The following is a 24,220-nucleotide window of genomic DNA, read 5'->3' on the forward strand; positions in this document are numbered from 1 at the left end:
TCAACTCAACTCTATGATAAATTAGATTGGAAAAAATAATATCGTAAACAATATTCACTTGGGAAGCAAACATCATTTTTCAAGTTTAAAAATATTTTCGTAAATTCTGTTTATGAATTAATGCACCGCTTTAAAGCTTTTCCCGATGCTCGACTGTATGTCAAATTTGTATACTTGTGTTTTATTTACTATTTTGATATCATTTGGGTCAATTTAATGATATTTAAATGAAATTATACATTTATGTAAACCTGATATATAAATTCAAGTGAACAGAATTATTTCCTTCTTATTGTAATACTGACAAATTCGTGGAAGCACTAGCAAAGCTCTGGTACATAGCTAATATTCTGTAAAAAAAAAACCAGGCCAAACTATCAAGTCTAGGGTATATACTGGCTTAATAAGATTGGAACAGACCTATATGTGCTACTTACCTGGCCTAGCATATTATAATGGTAAACTAAGAATATCAGGTCCATTTCAGCATTTCAACTTCAAGAGCGTAATAACATTACCACACAATTTGATCACCTTTGCTTATTTGAAAAAAAAAAAACAACAACATACCCCCCACACACGAACGTACGAACGCACACACGCATACACCCAAAGAAAACAAGAGCCACAGCTGGACGGGGCCAACGCTCGACTTTTTACTTTCTCTAAAATGTTTGAACAAAATCATAACGTTTCCTTTTTATAAAACAAGATATGTTTGTAAAACATGTATGCCCCCTATCAGCAGCCAATTAGTCATGTGATAAGGTTATTATGCATGACTTCTGACCCAGTGATCAAACAATTAATAAAGGCTATCAAGTATCTACTGGTCATGACCTTAACCTTTGACCCCTTGACCCAAAACTCAATAGGGGTCATCTGCTGGTCACGACCAATCATCATACAAAGTTTGAAGTTCCTAGGCCTAAGCGTTTTTAGTTAATTGATCGGAAACCGTTTTTACCTTCAAGTCAATGTGACCTTGACCTTTGACCCCTTGACCCCAAAATCAATAGGTCATCTGCTGGTCATGACCAATCACCATACCAAGTTTGAAGTTCCTAGGCCTAAGGGTTCTTTAGTTATTGATCGAAAACCATTTTAACATACAAAGTCAATGTGAACTTGACCTTTGACCCCAAAATCAATAGGGGTCATCTGCTGGTCATGACCAATCACCATGCCAAGTTTGAAGTTCCTAGGCCGAAGCGTTCTTTAGTTATTGATCAGAAACCGTTTTTACTTACAATGTCAATGTGACCTTGACCTTTGACCCTTGATCCCAAAATCAATAGGGGTCATCTGCTGGTCATGACAAATCACCATACCAAGTTTGAAGTTCCTAGGCCTAAGCGTTCTTAAGTTATTGATCAGAAACCGTTTTTACTTACAAGGTCAATGTGACCTTGACCTTTGGCCCCTTGACCCAAAACTCAATAGGGGTCATCTGCTGGTCACGACCAATCATCATACAAAGTTTGAAGTTCCTAGGCCTAAGCGTTTTTAGTTAAATGATCGGAAACCGTTTTACCTACAAGGTCAATGAGACCTTGACCTTTTACTCCTTGACCCCAAAATCAATAGGTCATCTGCTGGTCATGACCAATCACCATACCAAGTTTGAAGTTCGTAGGCCTAAGGGTTCTTAAGTTATTGATTGGAAAGCATTTTTACCTACAAGGTCAATGTGACCTTGCCCTTTGACCCCTTAACCCCAATATCAATAGGGGTCATCTGCTGGTCATGACCAATCACCATACCAAGTTTGAAGTTCCTAGGCCTAAGGGTTCTTTAGTTATTGATCGGAAACCGTTTTTACCTTAGAGGTCAATGTGACCTTGACCTTTGACCCCTTGACCCAAAAATCAATAGGTCATCTGCTGGTCATGACCAATCACCATACCAAGTTTGAAGTTCCTAGGCTTAAGGGTTCTTAAGTTATTGATTGGAAAGCATTTCTTTCCTACAAGGTCAATGTGACCTTGCCCTTTGACCCCTTAACCCCAATATCTATAGGAGTCATCTGCTGGTCATGACCAATCACCATACCAAGTTTGAAGTTCCTAGGCCTAAGGGTTCTTTAGTTATTGATCGGAAACCGTTTTTACCTAAGAGGTCAATGTGACCTTGACCTTTGACCCCTTGACCCAAAAATCAATAGGGGTCATCTACTGATCATGACCAATCACCATATCAAGTTTGAAGTCCCTAGGCCTAAGGGTTCTTTCGTTACTGATCGGAAACCGTTTTTACCTACAAGGTCAATGTGACCTTGACCTTTGACCCCTTAATGCCAAAATTAATAGGGGTCATCTGCTGGTCATGACCAATCACCATACCAAGTTTGAAGTTCCTAGGCCTAAGGGTTCTTTTGTTATTGATCAGAAACCGTTTTTACCCAAGAGGTCAATGTGACCTTGACCTTTGACCCCAAAATCAATAGGGGTCATCTACTGATCATGACCAATCACCATACCAAATTTGAAGTTCCTAGCCCTTAAAGTTCTTTAGTTATTGATCGGAAACCGTTTTTGCTTACAAGGTCAATGTGACCTTGACCTTTGACCCCTTGACCCCAAAATCAATAGGGGTCATCTACTGATCATTACCAATCACCATACCAAGTTTGAAGTTCCTAGGCCTTAAAGTTCTTAAGTTATTCATCGGAAACCGTTTTTGCTTACAAGGTCAATGTGACCTTGACCTTTGACCCCTTGACCCCAAAATCAATAGGGTTCATCTACTGATCATGACCAATCACCATACCAAGTTTGAAGTTCCTAGGCCTTAAAGTTCTTTAGTTATTGATCAGAAACCGTTTTTGTTTACAAGGTCAATGTGACCTTGACCTTTGACCCCTTGACCCCAAAATCAATAGGGGTCATCTGTTGATCATGACCAATCACCATACCAAGTTTGAAGTTCCTAGGCCTTAAGGTTTTTTAGTTATTGATCGGAAACTGTTTTTGAATACAAGGTCAATGTGAACTTGACATTTGACCCCTTGACCCCAAAATCAATAGGGGTCATCTACTGATCATGACCAATCACCATACCAAGTTTGAAATTCCTAGGTCTTAAGGTTCTTTAGTTATTCATCGGAAACCGTTTTTGCTTACAAGGTCAATGTGACTTTGACCTTTGACCCCTTGACCCCAAAATCAATAGGGGTCATCTACTGGTCATGAACAATCACCATACCAAGTTTGAAGTTTCTAGGCCTAAGGGCTCTTTAGTTATCACTCGGAAACCATTTGGTCTACGGACCGACGGACCTTCTTCGAAATGGGGGCATAATTAATCACATTAGTTTTGTCGATATATTTTAAATAGAAACACGCAATTCTATAAATAGAAAATTCTATAAATAGAAAACACGCAATTCTATATAGAAACATGCAATTCTATAAATAGAACATTCTATAAATAGATACACGTGGTAGAGTCACGTGGTGACACATGGTTTCATGTGGTTGTGTCGCGTGGTGGTGTCACGTGGTGGTGTCACATTGCGGTGTGTGTCACGTGGTGGTGAAGTCACGTGGTGGTGTCACGTGGTGGAATCACTTGGTGGAGTTACGTGATGAAGTCATATGGTGGTGTCATGTTGTGGAGTCAAGTGTCGGAGTCACGTGGTGAAGTTACGATGTGGTGTCATGTGGTGGTGTCATGTGTTGGAGTCACGTGTCGGAGACACGTGGTGAAGTCACAAGGTTGTGTGTGTCATGAGGTGGTGTGTGTCACGTGACGGTGTGTGTCACGTGGTGGTGAAGTCACGTGGTAGTGTCACGTGGTGAAGTCGCGTGGTGGTGTCACGTGGTGGAGTCACGTGTTGACGTCAAATGGTGAAGTCACGTGGTGGTGACATGTGGTGGTTGTGACACGTGGTGGTGGTGACACGTGGTGGTGACATGTGGTGGTGGTGACACTAGGGTGCGGTGCCACGTGGTGGTGGTGACACTTGGTGTCACATGGTGGTGGTGACAGGTGGTGTTGACACGTGTTGTTGTTGTTGATGATGATATATATATCTATACACACAAACACACACACACCAATAAATATATATGGTCATTTAATGCACAAATCTGAGAAAATTCAGTAATTTAACCTTCAAGGTCAATGTCATTTTAGAGCCCAAGTGTTTGATAAACAACAAGGTCTAGTCCTTAAGTATGTTCTGTTATAATATGAAGTTGATCCCTTCAATAATACCAAAGTTACAGCAAGTTACAGCCATAACAATGAACATTTCAATAATTTGAACTTCAAAGTCAAGGTCATTAATGAGTTAAGGTCAAAGTCTGTCTAGTTATTTTTAAGGGTTATCCTTGAAGATTATTATGTTCAAGTTAGAAGACAATTCATTCAAAAATAACAAAGTTACAGCCAATAATAGCCAAAAAAAATGAAATTTTCAATAATTTGACCTTCAAAGTCAAGGTCAATTAAGAGTGAAGGTCAAGGTTTGTCTGGTTATTGTTAAGGAATATTCTTGAAGATTATTATGTTCAAGTTTGAAGACAATCCGTTCAAAGATAACAAAGTTAGAGCCAATAACAGCATGAACAAGCAAAATTTGGACTTTTAACCTTGAAGGTCAAGGTCATTTATGGATGAAGGTGACGGTTAGTGTGGTCTACTGAAAGGGGTTGTCCCAAGGGTTGTTTTGGCCAAGTATGAAGACAATACACCAAGAAATAAAAAAGTTATGATCCAGGTACAAGTTTGCGGACGGCAACGGCAACGCCGCCGCGACTATAGCAATACCTCTATTATTTTTTTCAAAAAAAAAAAGAAGTCGAGCTAAAAAGAAAAACGTGTGAAACAATATAATGAACTTTCCTTGGATTATGTGTTTGTTTTCATATAAGTTGGAATGGTACAAAGATATGAGTGTAACTGTCGCTTAAATATAGTCTTATAGGGCAGTCGATCCGCTGACAGCTAATTTGATATTCAAAACTTTATTTATAGAAATAACACGAGTAAACACGTCGGTACAGATATCATAATTCTGATTTGCTTCGCTACAAGTAGTTTTTTATGATTAAAATGGTTTTCAAAGTTAGCCATTCAGATTGAGTGAATAAAACAATTAAATTATCATATTAACAGGTTTTATAAAATAATATAAAAAAGTTGTATTCTTATTGGCTAATGCTTTGGCAAAAATGAAACAAACCGTTAAATTTAAGCTATTACTTCAAATGCTCCTGCATGCAATGTCCAATTTGTATATATTATTATAATCATAAATAAGATAATACTAAAATAGTGCAGAATTGTTACACTATAGTATGTCAAAATATAAACTTGTTTTAAAACAAATATATATTCATCAAATGAATGATAACATCGTTTTTGAAAATAGCCAGATTTTTTGTAGGTCAAGACCATTTAAAAGTTCAAACCGAACAAAAGTAAGCAATATAAAGTTTTGCTTAAAATAAGGTTAATGCGCCATTTAAAATAACAAACCGAACAAAAGAAAGTAATATAAAGTTTGCTTAAAATAAGGTTAATGCTTTACAATACAGTAAACATCAGTCTGTCATTGTTTATTGATATGTAAGTTCGAGGTGATCACTTCATGCACTCAACTATAATAGTATGGGTTCAACCAAGCCCTAACCTTATGGCAAACGATTATAGTATTCATGATCTATGGAACAGAATTAATGCATTTATTCCATCTTGCTTTATGATATCGGAACTTACATTATGCTTGCTTCTATACTTCTTGATGACAATGAAAACCTTGCGTTTTGCTGAATTCAATCATGCCTTATGATTACTGAATGCACTTTCATGTAATTGCAACCTTGTGTGTTCCCTACTAAACCATCAAACTCACATATTTTAATATGCTATATATGTTTAATTGCACCTTTTTTTAAGGACAACGTATTATGTTTGGTGTTTTAAGATAACATTCTTTTATAACTATATGTTACATGGTAGTTGTATCTTTAATTTGCTATAAATCTGCCACTTATATTGTCGACATTATGTCAAAATAAACTATTCATTTTGATCAATAATTGGCGAATTTTGATGTGTCTTTTAGCATTTCATATGCTTCAATATATTCACTGATTACAAATATAATGCAATACATGATCACTGCGCATCGACAACAAAGATGACAACGATAGCGATATTATAGTCGCATGTGACAGTACGCACTAAGCAGGTTGGCAGTAAGCATAATGCGAGTTGCAATAATTTGTGTTCATATTAATGACAGCAGGTGTCGCTTTGTCGTACATCCCGTTTATTTTCCGGATGATCCCGTATTTTGGCACGTGGAGTAAACAAAGTTACGTTCACTTTATATAGGGGCGTATACAGAACAGTGTTAGTTGGGGACTGACGTGTAAATTTACTGAAAAAACAAGAGAACACGATGCGACAGACGAAAAGTGCGTGTTTTGAAGATTCCGCCAGCATGTTTGGAAAAAAAAATTTATGTCTCTAATAACTCATCCTACAAGTGGCAACTCACCTCTTATACAATTGTTTACACTTCTTTGATAAGTGAAATTGAATTTTTTATCAAACTTAAGGTGGCACAAAGGTGACATGTGTGTGTTTTTTATTTATCTCGTGCGCACGAGATACTGTGTCGTGGCCACGGGTTAACTAAGTCGTGGCCACGAGATAGTTAAGTCGTGGGAACGAGATACTATGTTGTGGCCACAAGTTACTAAGTCGTGGCCACGAGATAATTAAGTCGTGGGAACGAGATAACTAAGTCGTGGCCACGAGGTTTACTAAGTCGTGGCCACGAGATAAATAAGTCGTTGGAACAAGTTACTATGTCGTGGCCACGAGAAAGTTTAGTCGTGGCCACGAGAAAGTTAATTCGTGCGAACGAGATAAATAACCAATCAAATTACACTATTCATATGAATTTTTCCTAACAAGGATGCCCCTACTTCACTTGCCCGTAAAAGTGCCATTTATACAAGTTATTGATTGGTCAAAGATTTAGCGTCATTGTGACCTCTGATTTCTGACCAAATTGCCTAAAAATTATTAGGTGTCATCTACTGATTCTTTTAGGTTTATATAAACTACGGCTTATTCTTTCTAAATCATTCATCAGACAAGGATTTTACATGAAGTGTCATGTTTATCTGACCTGTGACCTCAAACATCCTTATAGGATATCTTACTGTCCATGGGCAATGTCCCTTCCCAATAAAATAAACCAGAACTAAGTCCCTCTCAAGTTATGGTATGAACAATGTTAACAGGCCTTTGTACGTACAAAATGACAAATCATAGAATTGTCCCCTACAAAGGGCTATAACTTAGTCAAATTAATGTCTGATTTATGGGCCTTTATGATCCTAAGGCATGTTGTTAAGTTCAAAGTGAACACTTCAGTATTTTTCAAAAAGATTTAATGTTGCACTTAAATCTTTAAACAGAAATTTTCTAAGTTTTTAAAAAATCATGGTGTAATCTTATTTAATTATCTCGTCTGCACGACTTAGTTATCTCGTTCCCACGACTTAAACGACTTAGTAACTCGGTGACCGTTACATAGTATTTCGTGGCTACGATATAGTATCTCGTTCCCACGACTTAACTATCTCGTGGCCACGACTTTAGTAACTCATGGCCACGACACAGTATCTCGTGCGCACGAGATAAATAAAAAACACACACATGTCACTTTAGTAACTCGTGGCCACGACTTAGTACAGTACAAACTTGATTTTTTTTTGTAAAATAAAATAAATATAATTTGGCTTTCACACAAACATTGTGCTTTAAATCCTTTACACTGTAAGTGGGCAGTATGAATATTCATGTATAGTGTTATTACAAAAAATATATATGGAAGTTTCTTTTAAAGACAGGCACAACTTTACTTGATCCGTAATAAGGAAAGCAGATTCCTATACATTATGTGTATGTGTTTTTATTTAAAATAAAACATATTTATTAAGAATTTTTATAGACTTCAATAAATTTCTGTGATAAAAATATATTACTGAAAGATGTACATAGTATATCATTTAGCACAAATGTTATGTGAATGTGGTGGTGTGACAATCTGTGCGGGATGTCTGATCTATAATCAGACACACATATGCCCAACATTTATAATTGACTATGCACATGTCACAAAAATAAACAACTTCCTTCTTTCCTTATTATACATGTATATTTTAATGTGTTACATACCTATTCGCCACTATTAGTGACTCTGAGACATTTATTAAGTTAAAAAGGCCAATTAATAACTTTTGCTTTTAATGTCCAAGTCATTAGATAAAGACCTTCGCAATCGCAATACCTGGGCAGGTGCTTAACAACTGGATGACAGCATTATATGTTTTGATTAAAGGGAATACACTATGACCACTATTGCATGAAACTTACACGTATATATTTCCATCCCAGCTCATCAACGTATCTTTGGGGGTAGGTGCAGCCCTTAAGCAAGGTCTGGAATCCGCCACTGTACGTATAACTGCCCCTAGAATAACTGTTTACGAGCATATTTTTTTCTATTAGACTGTATACATATACATGTATAAAATTATATTGCATAATCCTTACTAGTTGTATTTATATTCTTTCCACTGCAATTTATGTATTAAGCGCTTTGGTTCGTATTTATAGGCATTGTCGCCTCTGTATTTTAACGTATAACCACGATGGCCCTAACCGGTAATTCCGTAATATATACATGTACGGGAAAATTACGATGATAGGTGAATCATGGAAAAAATCCGTTGATATCGATAACACAGTTCTCGCCCCTTAAACAGTTCAAAATCGCTAGACATTGTTTAAATTGTTTATCATAATGTAAGATGATAAAAACCATAATCCACAAAGCCTTCAGGACACTGAGCTTTAATAAAGCATAAACACTGAAATAATGGATATAAGCGAAGCTAATAGTAATCACGCCATGCGAGCTGTAAATCAAAAATAAGTCACATTTTAAAAAAATCCACCAGGGAACCAAAAAAATAGTCCAATTTTTAAATGACTTCTACATAAAATACAAGAAAAAACTAAACCGTGAATATTTTTGTATAGAGCATGAAGAAAGGTAGCTTATACATAAAGGTATATGACGTTAACATTTAAGTATTCAAATGGCTCGTTCACCCAGTTTAATAGTTATCACTCAATGAAAGCATTGGTCACTAACGAATGTTTGAAATGAAATAATGAAAAATGGAATCCAGATATAATGCAACGTTTAAATATCATAAAGCAGGATGGTATCAATCATAATGCAAGTTCTAATGTATGTAGCAAGATGGAATTAAGCATAATGCAAGTTACAATGTCATCAAGCAAGATGGAATTAAGCATAATGCAAGTTCCAATGTCATCAAGCAAGATAGAATAGATGCATTAATTCTGTTCCATAATGATCAATTGTACGTTTTTTATTTTATGCTTTTCAGTGGATTACTGATTTATCCGTGAAAATTATATTTGATAATTTCACAGTGAAAATTATCAAAATATAATTTCACACTTTTCAATGACGAAACTACTTTTTTAAGATTTTCCCCATGTGGTACCTCAATTTTATTTTTGCTGACCATTCCGTCAATATCAGGCTGTTTAAAGAAAAGCAAAGCTGAAATTGATAAATAACTTATATGTCAAAAGTAATAAAAATAAGAAAACTTACTACTTCTATTCATTAAAATTACCAATCACCAAATATCGTCTCTTTTTTTGTTTAATTTTTATAGTCTGAAAAAAAGCCACTTCCTTCCATATGCAAAATTGCTTTTGATGACATTTGGGAATATTTAAGTATCGCTATACGAGCAAAAAACTGCAGTATGCTTTAATGAAAACTTGAAAAAACAATGGCAGCTTTCAGTCGATGATATGTAAAACAACCCGGCGTTCGTAAGGCTTCCAAGTTTTCCAATTTCCTATCCACTTTTTTGAATGTTTACACATCTGTCAACACTTTTTATTGTCTGTTACATCCTCATATAAGTTTTCTTTCTTTTAAAAAAGTTTATGACTAACAAATCCAAATGATATCCCTTTGAATCAAACACAATTATTTTCCTCCAGTGAAATACACAACTTTAAAAATGGCGGCCGCTTACATTTAACATAACCAGGTAAGATAAGATAAGATAAGATAATCTTTATTTAAAGTCGGTTTCATAAAAACATATAAACATTAGCTATATAAGCTATTTTCCGACAAAACTTATTATCCTATAACAATTCAAACAAACAATCTGTATAAAAGAAAATATATAAAAGTATTAAGAAGATCAATGTACATTTATGAAAGACTCTGTAAAACAGTTAAGATTTATCAGCACATATAAATATGGGTAAGAAAGCATTAATGATTAAAAGCAAATATACATTACAATCAAACATCACATCAAAAATTACATCATACAAGAGTTCTATTTATGTACACAACCCTAAAATCAGAAAGGATTAGAATTTTTTAAAAAATTTAAATTTTTAAAATAAATTAAAGTACAGTAAATGATTCAATTTTATTTTATTTAAATATAGTTAACCTAATTTCAAGTATGATGCTTGAGCACATATCAGTAGCAGCATCTGATATGTACTCAGTCATGAAACTATGGGTGTAACTAGAACATGTACAAGTATCATAATAATAAAACTTAAAATGTTGAAATGTTTGTTGTAACAGATGCTGATCTGAGTTGGCCTAGATAAAATTCATGGTCTAAGTTAATTACTTAATTAATTAGAACAAAAATAAAATAAAAGTAGAAATAAAAAGGTAAAAAATAGACTTAAAGAAGCTATTGTCCCCTTTATGGGATATATGAAAAGCTGATCAGCAGCTGTCACATATACAAACACTAACATGCACTGACAAATGACTATACAAATATACACACAAGAAGCACATGAAAAGCATTACATGATAAAACAAGGTCTTATACAGCATTACTCTATGGCAGACAGAAATACAGGAAAAACAAAAGAAGAAACAAAAGAAGCATGCAGATTCATTTGATTCACATTTCAAAACTCAACAAAAAACATAACACTTAGGCACACATAGAACATTTGCATTTGAAGCCACTCCAGGTCTGGATAAGCCTCCGAAATTCACCGTAATCAGTTTCTGTTCTTAGTTCATTCGGGAGGCTATTCAGACCTGGGTGGCCTCATAGCGAAAGCTTTTCTTACCATAAGTCTCTGTATTTACTCTAGGAACTTCAAGTGTGTTGTTATTTCTAAAAGAGTAATAAGAGGAATTTACTTTAATTAGTTCTTGAACATATTTTGGTGATATATTTTGCAAACATTTAAAAACTTCAATAGCTAATTGTCTTAATCTACTGATATGTAAAGTTGGCATATTAGCTTTACTTAAAAGAAATTCATATGATGAGCTGTAATCCTCAAAAACTATCTTCAATGATCTATGTTGTAACTTTTCAAGTTTTTCAGTATTTTGTTTTACTACAAAAATGCCAAACTAAAGGACAATAGTTAAAATTTGAACGAACAAAGGATTTGTAGATTAACAATCTAGTATTTTGATTTAAGAATTTACTCAGTCTAGCAAGAATGTTGATTTGTTTTGCAGCCTTTTTGCAAATGTTAGATACATGTAAGTCAAAGTTTAGTAAAGAGTCTATTTCAACACCAAGAAGTTTCACGCTTTTTTCACAGACAATTCTGTACTATTAAGACAAAAAGAGGTTAATTTTACTAGTTGTTTGTTTTCCAATACAAATTGCCTGAAATTTGTCCGGATTGGCTTGCATTAGATTATTATCAAACCATTTTATCATAGATAAACTTTCATTTTCCAGTATAGATTGTAAAGAGTCAATATTGGTATCACAGTAAGATAATGTGTTGTCATCAGCATAATTGTACACAGTGGCTAATTTAATAAAGTAAAAGATGTCGTTAATAAAGATGTTAAAAATAAGAGGCCCTAGAATGGATCCCTGGGAACTCCCTTACTTATTGACATCCAGTCACTGCATGCTTTACCAAAGCTTAACCCTTTGTTTTCTATTTGAACAGGTAGTTGTGCATAAGTTCTGCGGCCTGTGTCAGATAAGCCATAGGCCTTAAGTTTCAATACGATCAAGTCATGTGGGAGACAGTCAAATGCCTTTGACAGATCCATGAGTATTGCTGCTACATACTCATGTCTATCCAAGGCATTTTTCCAGTCTTCTATTAGCCGTAAAAGAGTAGTTTGACATTCCAAATTTAGATCTAAAAGCTGCCAGAAAATTATGAAAAATGTTGTCAAAGTATGAAACTAGTTGCTTATTTATTGATTGTTCAAAAATCTTCGAGAAAGTGGGCAGAATACTTACAGGCCTATAAATTTTTCTTTTGAAAAGGATCTTCTTTTTATAAACTGGAGTAACCTGAGCCATTTTCAGGGACTCCGGAAAAGTATTATTAATAAAGCATTTATTTATTATACATTTTATAGGCTCCGCAAGAGATTCAGCACCTGCTTTTATAATTTTTGGAGGGTAGGTTATCAATACCTGTGGCCTTCTTACCATCCACACTGTGCAGAAGCTTATGCACTTCCTGAGATGTAACAGGTTTAAATACAAAAATTATTATTGCTTTGGATTTTATCAGAGATAGCCTGTACACTAGGGTGTTGTTCATTAATCATTATATCACTGTTGATACCAATATTTTGAGCTATATTAACATAAAAATCATTAAGTATGTTTGCATACCTTATTTTGATCTGTTATTAATGTATCATTTTCATTTAATATAATTTGAGCATTCATTTTTGGCTGTATTTTTACTAGAAAGAAAAGGTTTTATAGTAGGCCAGAAGTGTTTTGACTTTGGTCCCCCACCACACCTTTCAAAAAAATATATTTGCATTGAGTTTCTTTTAAGTTTTGTAACTAAATTTCTCTGTTTCCTATATTTTTCCCAGTTTTTATCAGTTCTATATTTGAAAAATGAATTTCTAAGTTTTCTTTTTACATAAATGGCTCTGCGGAGTTCTCCATTCATAAAAGGGGGAGATTCTTTTTTAACCTTTTTTTGTTTGATTGGTGCATGTTCATTTACTACTTCTTTGAATAAGGTTTCATTAGCCCAATAAATGTCATCGACATCGTCAAATATGTGGGCTACATGAAATGGTACTTGTGACAGGTCTTTGTTAAAATCCTGCTCATTAAAATTTTTGTAGGATCTAAAATTTACATATTTAGATTGGGTCAAGTTACATTGTTCTCTAATGGTTGTAGCAATAAAATTGTGAGGTCTAATATAAATTCGCAGTCAGTAACGGTATATGGATGGATGGTTGGACTTTTTCTCCTACTAGAATTGTTTGTTTTAATTATTTAAACATGCGATCAGACATATTTTTTTAATAGAATGAATACTATAACCACCATTTGACGTTGATTGTGGAACTTATTTTCTCAGCCCATGACTTCTTGTATTTAATGAGAAATTCAACTTTTTTTGGGGCTCTAAAACAGATTTTAATATTAACGTAAATATTAAGGAAATTTCGTTTTAACTTGTTTTTAAGCATAAAATAAAAAGAAAATTTGTTTGTTTGTTGTGTAAGATGAATTTTTATTTCATCTCGTGAACTTTAAAAACAGTATTCTCACTCGTGGCTACGCCACTCGTGAGAATACTGTTTTTAAAGCCCACTCGATGAAATAAAATTTCATCTTACACACAAACAAACAAATACATCCTCTATTTCTTATTTGTTTTCTGACATCTCGATAAAGGGATATGAGGTTGACTGATTCTTCACACACTGGTTTTGAGCTTCGTATGGTTTGATTATGTTGACCTGTCAAATGCTATGAAGTGCCGTTATTATCAACGGCATAATCAACATCATCATCATCTTCAAAAGCATTATCATTATTTAAATCATTATTATCATCATCACCACCACCACATCATCATCATAATCTCTTCGAAGATTTATATTTTTTTGAAAGCTGTATGCGTCGTATATGTAACACTGCTATAATTACCGCGTTATTTGCGAGTTCATGTGTATAAGAAACAAATTTATGATATTAACTAGTAAATTAACACCAAAACGACGAACTTCATGTTACTTCACGAACTTCATGTCGTAGTTAAATCGTCTGCTATAGTGCGTGGTTAAGCATGTATTACCTTGGTAACAAATGGATTGTGAACCTGCAAGTTACACTTAAACTAGAAATGTGTCCATAGGACACGGGTGCTCCCACCGCGCCACTGTTCCGTCAATCTTATGACTCTAGGTCAAATATTTTTTGAAAACTAAAAATCTTTTACTAAGTAAAGGGCAAGAACTTTACAAATACTAAATTAATCCACAAGCAAACCCCCAAGTTGAAAATTGCAAATTTATACTACTGTAAGTCAAGGGCAATAACTCTTAACAAAACTGAAAAAAAATCCACATCAAAGGCCTAGGTTCATAGCTTCACAGTGATGTGAATCATTATTCCTGTAAAGTTGGTCGATTCTAACTCAAACACTCAAGCACTCAAAGAACAAATAACAACATAATGAAACAGTTTTTACTAAGTCAAAGGAAATAACTCTACAAAAGGTGCAAAACTAAATATGCTGAGCAACCTTCCCATAAGGTTTAATGACTCTATGTCAAATCCTTTTTGAGTTACATGCGACACAAGTTGAAAATTGCAAACATTTTCTAAGCCAATGGCAATAACTCTAAAAATACTTAGTAAATCCAGACGAAAATACCCAGGTGCACAACTACACATGCTGATCAACATTCCTGTAAAGTTTCATGACTCTAGGTCTTTTTGAAATACTTTATGAGTTACATGCGACACAAGTTGAAAATTGCAAAATTTTACAATGTCAAGGGCAACAACTCGTAAAATACTAAAAATATACAGACGAAAATACCCAGGTGCACAACTACACATGCTGATCAACATTCCTGTAAAGTTTCATGACTCTAGGTCAAATACTTTTTGAGTTACGTGCGACACAAAAGACAACGGACTGAGGGACGGAAGGGCGGACGTACCAATTTTTCAGGTTTATGAGCTATTTCTATTGTTCTTTTCTTTGTGGGCTAACTATTGTTTCCTTATGAGCTAACTATTATTTACGGAATGAAGTCCTTTGTTCGCTGTTGTCCCAGTGTACCGTTAGTTAGCTCATATACCTAAAATGTTTGTGCGGACAGACAGACGGACAAGGGTAAATCTAAGTGCCCGCCACTATTAAAGTGGGGGCACAAAAATCGATCAAAAGTTCAGAACCATGTCGGGATATTGCAATAGAATGGTAAAATACACAACCTTACCGAATATACATTACAGTAAACTTGATAAGTGGTGTAGATACGGTTTCATCAAATGTAGTTAAGCTACTGTCTATATCCCCTAGCACCGGCTCGATCAAAATTAAACATTAAATGGTAAAACTTAGCAATTAGAGCATCCAAAGATGTGGGTATACGGCTGTGATATTAGAGCCTTCAGCAGTGAAAATAATGATAACTAAAAATCGAATTTTTAAAAGAGTATCAGACGTTGTAAGCCTTTATAACTTTTGCAATGGTGAGAAAGAATATGCACAATATATTTGTTTCTCAAACAGTCACCTCATTGAAAAAAGCGCCAATCAAAATGAAGCATTCTACACAGTCATTTCAAGAAAGAGTTACAAAACGCTGTCATCAATGTTCATTTTATCCTCCGTTTTGTTTTCAAGTTTCCAGTTAATAAGAATTATTAGTTTTGCGACTCACGCACATAGCACGCAACGTACAATATTTGTACAACTATTTATTGTCAAATTAAAACCGCTCATCCAATCAGATCGCGAGTTACAACACATGTGTCAGATAACAAAAAATACCATGAAACAGATAAAAATCGATAGAATATCGGTAAAAATTGCATTTTGTTCTAAGTCAATGTCAATAACTGTGACAAAACAGAATTCCACAACCGTGAGGCACAAAAAATGGCGTCTTGATTTAGATAAGGAAAAGAGACTTCTCCCTATATATATAGATGTGAGAGCAACAACTATCCTCCTGTACTTTATTAAAGATAGGCACGATGCAGAGGTATACATGCTTTTGATATTTGTCTGTCGAAAAAAATCCAACATGTACATCATACAAATGTACATCATAGCCAGGTCTGAATGAAAACTGTACATCAGAAGTGTTCTCACTGTTTTATAGCGTTATTCGGAAATAGCCCCTCAATTAAAACACACAAAAAATAATTAAACAGTGCTCTCAGACTGTTAGACCAGACATATTTAGCTTCACAAACCGTTTAATTTGGAAAAATCGATTGAGTTATGATTGAGAAATAAGTGAACCCGACATAAACATTTTTACTTTCGTTTTCGTTGTTTTGAGGGGCTATTTCCGGTGAACGCTGTACAACAGTGATTACCATGACTTGTCATCACAGATATAAAATAATATAATTATATATTAAGCTCCATGTGGTCATCCACTTAACACCCTCCATAAAATAGTAACGAACACATGTTAATGCTTGTGCCGGAGTTTGTGCGTCTACACAAAACTTCAAAAAGTCGAAACCGAAAGTGACCGGAAAAAAATGCCATCGAATATCCCAATGATATGTAACTGTTAGCAACAAACAAACAAACAAAAATAAGACATCTGTTTTTCTATGAAACCAGCTTGAAAAAGATAACAAAATACAGTTCAAATGAAAATACTGGATCAGCTTAATAAAAGAATTAAGGTGATTCCGCTTTGTCAGCCATGTTTGTTTTCACTAAAGTCTGTCCAAAGTGAAAGTAGGCCAAAATTCATATAACAACAAAGCTCTTATTGTAAAATGATGAACCATTTGAAAGTACACTTCCAGGTTTATGTTATAAGGACAATTATAAACAAAAATAACAAGAGCTGTCAGAAGGACAGCGCGCTCGACTTTTTTAGTGCTTGCCTATAAAACAAAACTTTGACAGTTAAGGGCACACAAGACTTTAACTAGGAATTTCTAAGTACAAATCAAGAAACATTTTCACAGAGTTATCTTCTCTTGCTTACAGATAGGTCTCATGATGGCACATAAGAACTCCAACTTCCAAAGTAATATCTCAAATGGTTAAGTCAACAAGTGGACAAGAATGAAAATTTTAACTGAGTTTCTAAGTCAAAAAGGGCCATAATTCAAATAAAATCCTTAACAGAATTACCTTCTCCTGCCCATGTTTTGGGACCATGATGGTAAACAAGTATTCCAACTTTCAATTTAATATCTCAACCAGTTCAGTCAAAAAGTTGACTGGTACAAAAAAGTTAACCAAGATTCTAAGTCGATAAAAGGCCTTAATTTTTAAAACAAATCCCTGACAGAGTTACCTTCTCTTGCGTACAGATGGGGGTAATGATGTGAAATAGCATTAAAAGTTTCAAAGCAATATCTCAAAGGGTTAAGGCAATAAGTGGATTTTACCCATATTCAATGTATTTTCTAATCAAAAAGGGGCATAATTCTGTCAAAAACCTTGACAGAGTTATGTCCTCTTGTCTGTTGATGAAGGTCGTGATGGTAAACAAGTATGGTCAGTTTCAAAGCAATACCTCCAATGGTTTTGAAATAAAGTGAGGTGGTACAAAAAACTTAACCAAGCTCAATACACTTTCTAAGTCAAAAAAGGGCCATAATTCTGTCAAAAACCTTGACAGAGTTATGTACTCCTGTCTGTAGATGGAGGTTATGATGGTGAACAAGTATGGTAAGTTTCAAAGCCATACTTGTAATACTTCTGAAATAAAGTGGGGTGGTACGAAAAACTTAACCAAGGTGTGACGCCAACGCCGACGCTAACGCCGACGCCGACGCCGGGGCGAGTAGGATAGCTCCCCTTTTCATAGAAAAGTCGAGCTAAAAATGATAATAAGAATATTTACCTTGAATGTGCCACATTTCTGAAGACCAAAAACATTTTGTTGCAAAGTTTTATGCACATTACATGAATGGCAAAATCCTTTTTAAAGTCTGTTTTAGTGCCTACAAAAGCTATTTTTTGCAGCAAATACAAAAATCTTTCAAAACTTAACTCCAAATAAATCGGTATCTCATGTCCTTCTAAGCACATGGCCTCCATTATTTTTTGTAAAAAAGTAGTGCAAGAAAACAATCATCATTTATAGCCTTATGAATTACAATTAAAATGAAATCACAATCAAACTTTAAAATCTAACCTTTTTTATGTGTAACAGTGAAGTGTGTTGTTTGTCATGTACACAAGTAATAGGTAAATGATGTTTATTTTCATGGTACTACTTTTTTACACATGTCATGGTGGCCATGTTTTTTCAAGGTCAGATAAATTACTTTCCTAAGATTTATGTTTTTTTTAAGTTTTTGTATTTTATGCAAAAAGTAGCTTTTGTAGGCACTAAAACAGACTTTAAAAAGGATTTTGCCCATTCATGAAATGTGCATAAAACTTTGCAACAAAATGTTTTTTGGTCTTCAGAAATGTGGCACATTCAAGTAAATATTCTTATTGTTATCATTTTTTATTTTTAATTGAAATAGTCTCTTTAAAACATAGAACTGGAAGTGTACTTGCAAATGGCTCATCATATAACAATGTGAGCTTTGTTGTTATATGAATTTTGGCCTACTTTCACTTTGGACAGACTTTGTGAAAACAAACATGGCTGACAAAGCGGAATCACCTTAATGCATGATAGATAATTAGATCTATTTAGAAATTACAATTTAATACTTACGGAAAAGTGTCTTCTTTAACTGTTTAATCCATGAAAATTGTACACACGGTTCATCTTTAAAATGTTTACATTTTGAATGTTAATATGAAATCACAGTAAGACAACTAATAAAAAAAACAACTTAAAACTCCACTCGTCGCTGATGTCAACTTAGAAGTAGAAAAAGTAAAACAATCCAGTCAGCAAATAGTTTGAGTTATAAGTTTCGAGGCTATTAATATTCGCAGCCAATGAAAATTCAACAACTCATACAATTGTCTATTTATAGATATTACGTATGAATAAATACGCTCTTACTATTATCTTAAAGCTGATATCCGACGCTTAAATAAATATTTAAGCTACACTCACAGCTTAAACATTCGAGCGATCAATCAATAATAAATACGCTGTCAAGTGTGACGTTACACATTTGAATACCCCGAGTAGATTATTTTTAGTATCGATAAACTTTATGTGTATTTATATATAGACCATACCCCAGCAGAGCTACGTTAACGGTTGAATATATACGGTGTCCTGTCTGGGCCAATTAAAAGACAGCAGTTAACATGCAAGTTTTTTTCTGTCGCCCTTTCGTATTTACTAGATCATTTTACATTCTCGAATAATCAAAGTTGAAATTGTCGCAAGCTTAACTTAATCCTCGTGAGATTCAAATGTAAATATCTTCGCAACGATTTATCTTAACTTTCGCATGTTTCTCACGAGACTGTACCTTATTTACAATAAAAATGACTGTGGTAAAAGTCCTTCGAAAGAGGATATTTTATCTCCCTACTTATTCATTTACTTGTGCAATGTGCTGGACTATTATCAGTGCTTGATAGTAAAACAAGGGCCTCAATAATGTAGCATTTTTAAGTTCAAAAAGGACCATAGTTATGTAAAAATCCCAATTAGAGTAAGGAACACTGGAAAGTGACCTCCTATTATGCTTGCAAATAAATATGTTAAGTTTCATCCCTTTCCCTTAGTTTTGGAGAACCTATGTAACCGAAGGTGAGTCCAACGCCAACACCTGGTGGGTACAATAGTTCTCCCTATACTTCAAATAGTCAAGCTAAAACACATAATAAGATTTAATCAATCTAAAATCCTAATATAGAAACGGGCGGAAAGTTGTAGCGAACTTGATATCGCAACTTTATGGTGGCTGATTTGGTACACTTTGCGCGTAGTCAAAATATATTGACGTGCCAAAGCTTGATTCTGAGATATTTTCGTTCTGGGGCAGAATCTCGCTAGATATTGCCCTGACACGAAAATAGCACAATATCTCGTCGCGCAGTACAATTAGTTGGACTAATCCGCGGATATGACTCATATCCGGTATTAAGACATACCGTCATCGCAGATATAAAATAATATAATTATATATCAAGCTCCATGTTGTCATCCACTTAACACCCTCCATAAAATAGTAACGAACACATGTTCACGCTTGTGACTGAGTTTGTGCGTCTCCACTAAACTTCAAAAGTCGATATGTAACTTTGGAAACCGCAAGTGACATCTGTTTTCTATGAAAAAGCTTGAAAAAGATAACAAAATACAGTTCAAATGAGCTAAATAAAAAAATGCATGCTAGATAATTATAAAATTAAAATTTAATACTTACGGAAAAGTGCCTTCTTTAACTGTTTAATCCATGGAAATTGTACACACGGTTCATCTTTAAAATGTTTACATTTCAAATGTTAATAGATCTATGAAATCACAGTAAGAAAACAATTTAAAACAATCCAGTCAGCAAATAGTATGAGTCATAAGTTTCGAGGCTATAAATATTCGCAGCCAATGAAAATCCAACAACTCATACAATTGTTTATTTATAGATATTACGTATGATCCTGTACATTCCTAAGTCCTAACTCGAGACGTCTTTAAAGCTGATATCCGACGCTTTAATAAATATTTAAGCTACACTCACAGCTTAAACATCAATAATAAATACGCTGTCGAGTGTGACGTACACCGAGTAGATTATTTTTAGTATCGATAAACTTTATGTGTATTTATATACGACCAAACCCCCAGCAGAGCTACGTTAACGGTTGAATATACGGTGTCCTGTCTGGGCCAGTTAAAAGACAGCAGTTAACATGCAAGTTTATTTCCATCGCCCTTTCGTATTTACTAGATCATTTTACATTCTCGAATATTCAAGGTTGAAATTGTCGCAAGCTTAACTTTATCCTCGTGAGATTCAAATGTAAAAATCTTCGCAAGATTTATCACTGTATATAAAATATTTGTCCATATATTGTTTGTCAAATTGCTTGTGTAAGTTAATTTCACTATATATGAACACACCCAAGTGTGTCGGACCCCTTTGTTAAAAATGTGGCAAAATTTAGGTTCATTATCATTTATCTATATAACATTAATGCAATACAAATTAAGTATTTTAGTAAATATTACTTAATTACTATTGAAGGCCGCCATTTTAAAATTGTTTATAATTATATGTATAAATAAAAGTGAATTTCGTCGAATTGAAATTAGTGCACGAATATTCCGTGCGAGACCTTGAACTACTAAAAAGGCTACATTACTTTTGCCGCATTAGTATGGCTAAATTATTTTGGCCACATTTGTTTGGCTACATAAGTTTGGCTACATTTGTTTGGCTTCATTAGTTTCGCTGAAATAAGACGTGGAATGGTCTAAGTATTTGCTACTGATTCATTTCCGACGGTTTTCATGTTTGTACTATCCTGCTAGGCTGCTAACTTCACAAATTTCGAAGCGTCAGATTGAAAAAAAAAAAAATACGATAAAGTTCAACATCTTAAAAAAATAAAGATCACGATATTGAAAAAGGCATGGAATGATATAAAGAAGTGCTACTAATGTATTTCCGACGATTTTCATGTTTGTACTATTCTTAGTTTTCTTTAGAATGCTAGGCTGCCAGGCTGCTAGCTGCCTGCTAGGGCTGCTAGGGCTCCAACTTCAGGCTGTTAGGCTTGCTAGGCTGCCAACTTCACGAACATCTCATTATGGCCCTTGTTTTTTCAATATAAGGGATATATAGTAAACATTTTTTCTGTGCGCAACTGCCTCAGAGATTTTGTCCAAATTTTCACAGAAGCTAGTCATATTAGTTGCCCTGTCACGTTGTCACGTTTTGTGACTCGATAAGTTTACCTTATTATGACGCGTTGTTTTGCTTTTTGTTGTTGTTGTTTTTCTTTAAATGGAATATAATTTCTAGTGTAATATCCTTTCATCACTACAACATTAAACCAAACTTTATATAGTTATTTAGTTGAGCGGAAACCATATGTTAAGGTCACTGTTACTAAAACTAGAAACATCTGTCTTAGAGATTGATTGCTTTTGCCCCCAGTTCCCCCTACTGGGGTCAAGTTCAAGTCTCTGTATGAAAATAAAAATCGGGTCCGGTCATTTACAAAAGGGAAAGGAAACAAAACCGGTTTATTAAGCAAAATGAACATGTAGCTTGGTATTGGGCCCCTGGGGCCAAAAAGGGCGATGTTACAAAAATTCAAAAAATGGGTTTTGGTCAATAACGAGAGTTTTAAAAAATTCCAATGAAATTGTTTTAAAAGTTCCTTTTGGGTTGCCTTTGGTCAAGGGGGGCCCAACATTTTTAATATAAAAAAAGATATTTCAAAAGAAATTTTTTTAAAGGGTGAAGTCCTAAAAAAAAGAAAAATTTTTCAGGTTGATAAAACCCCTTTCCCTGGTCGAGGGGTTTGAGTGATTATTCTATTCAGTTACCTTCTGGGGTGGGTTCGACCCCGGGATGCTTTCATTGGTTTTAGCGCGGAGAAAGGTTAGTCTAGTACTGTGTAACTCTCCAGGAACGATTGGTTAGGAACTACCCGCCTATATGACTGAAATACTGTTGGAAAGGCGGTAAAATGAAAACAACAACAAACAAAATCAGTTGATAAGTCGATTAAATGTGAGATAAATTAAAACATAAAACCTTTGAATATATGACAAGCTTATGCGAAGGAACCTCACTTGGACTGGTTTAGTCCCCCACCAGTATTAAAGTCAAGTAATATTTTATACTTTCTTATTTCTTTTTGTTTCTTCATTTTATAATTTATGTTTCACATAGCACATAGTTACCTTGTACCTTTTGTATTTTGTATTTCAAGTTATTTCAACTACAAAAAAATTTTTTCATTGGTGATAATTGAAAAAAACTGGTTCGGGCATTGTCGTTTTCTTTTTCTCTAGTTCTGATACAATAGTCTTTTGTTAATAAACAAAAATGGTCTCAATGGCAATGACAATCAAAGTATTTGTACTATAAGGCATCCGGTCCAAAAGTAGTTAGTCATTAACATATGAATATAATGCCTTTTTCATGTTTAACGATATATCATCTGGAATTAAAATCCATTTAAGTTGCGTTTTACTAGTATTATGTAATTATCAATTAAAATCAAGTGCATTAATTACCCCCAATGTAACACTTTTATTATATAAATAAATATTTACATTAAGGTATAGGAAATTACTATACATGTTTAATGTGTTATGTTTCAAGAATGAAAGAATGAAGAAAATTATAGAAATGATGACGATTTCCACATCAACGGGAGATTTTGTACGATACTTTCTTACTGTTTCTTTTAAATTTTTTATTTTTTATCTAATACATTTACAAAATTGTGATTATAAAAATGATAGGAAATTCTTGACTGACATTTCACATTACAACATTCTTTCTAATGAGGAAACTATCCAGCTAGTTTACGGAACTTCGGTGGTTCTTACTCAGGTTGCCCGTTCGTGCCTGAAATAATACCTGGAAGGGCACCTGAGGTCTTTCTCCATTCAGTTAAGCTGGAACGTCGCCATATGTAGGTGTGACGTAAAACCCAATTAAACAAACAAAAACATTTCACAACCACAAAGTCAGATGCGTAAGACTTGTTGATATTGTTTAGTATTGTTCATGTGTTTTACTGTTGTTTTTTTCTTTCTTTTTTTCTCGTAGCCTTTTTAGAACGTTTCAGATGCAGCAAAAATTGTATTACGATTGAAAAGGGAAGGAGAACTACTCTTTAGAACATTTTCTTTTAACGAGGGTTCATTTCCCTTTGTCTGTTAAAAAAATTATCGTTTTTGAACTTTTTAACCAACCGGGGCCTGTATACAACGTAATATAATTGTATCGTTGTACTGAAACAGTCAGATTCCGTTTTCCTGCTTGAAATAATGCACGGACGGGCACCTGAGGCCTTTCAAATTCGCTATATGACCTTGAAAATGTTGGTGTGACGTAAACCCTTTACAAAAAATAACCATAAAAATCTGTATTTAGTTGTTTAAAGCGGATAAACAATGAGCATTTTTTCATTAACATACACAAATATTTTTTTTGATAGAAACTGTTTAAAAATTGTTGATGTGTTAATGTTTGTTGCATTACAAATGCTCTATCTACAATGACTT

Source organism: Ruditapes philippinarum, unplaced genomic scaffold, assembly GCF_026571515.1.
Source record: "Ruditapes philippinarum isolate M1 unplaced genomic scaffold, ASM2657151v2 ctg6499_1_1_1_1, whole genome shotgun sequence".
NCBI classification, from domain to species: Eukaryota; Metazoa; Mollusca; class Bivalvia; order Venerida; family Veneridae; genus Ruditapes; species Ruditapes philippinarum.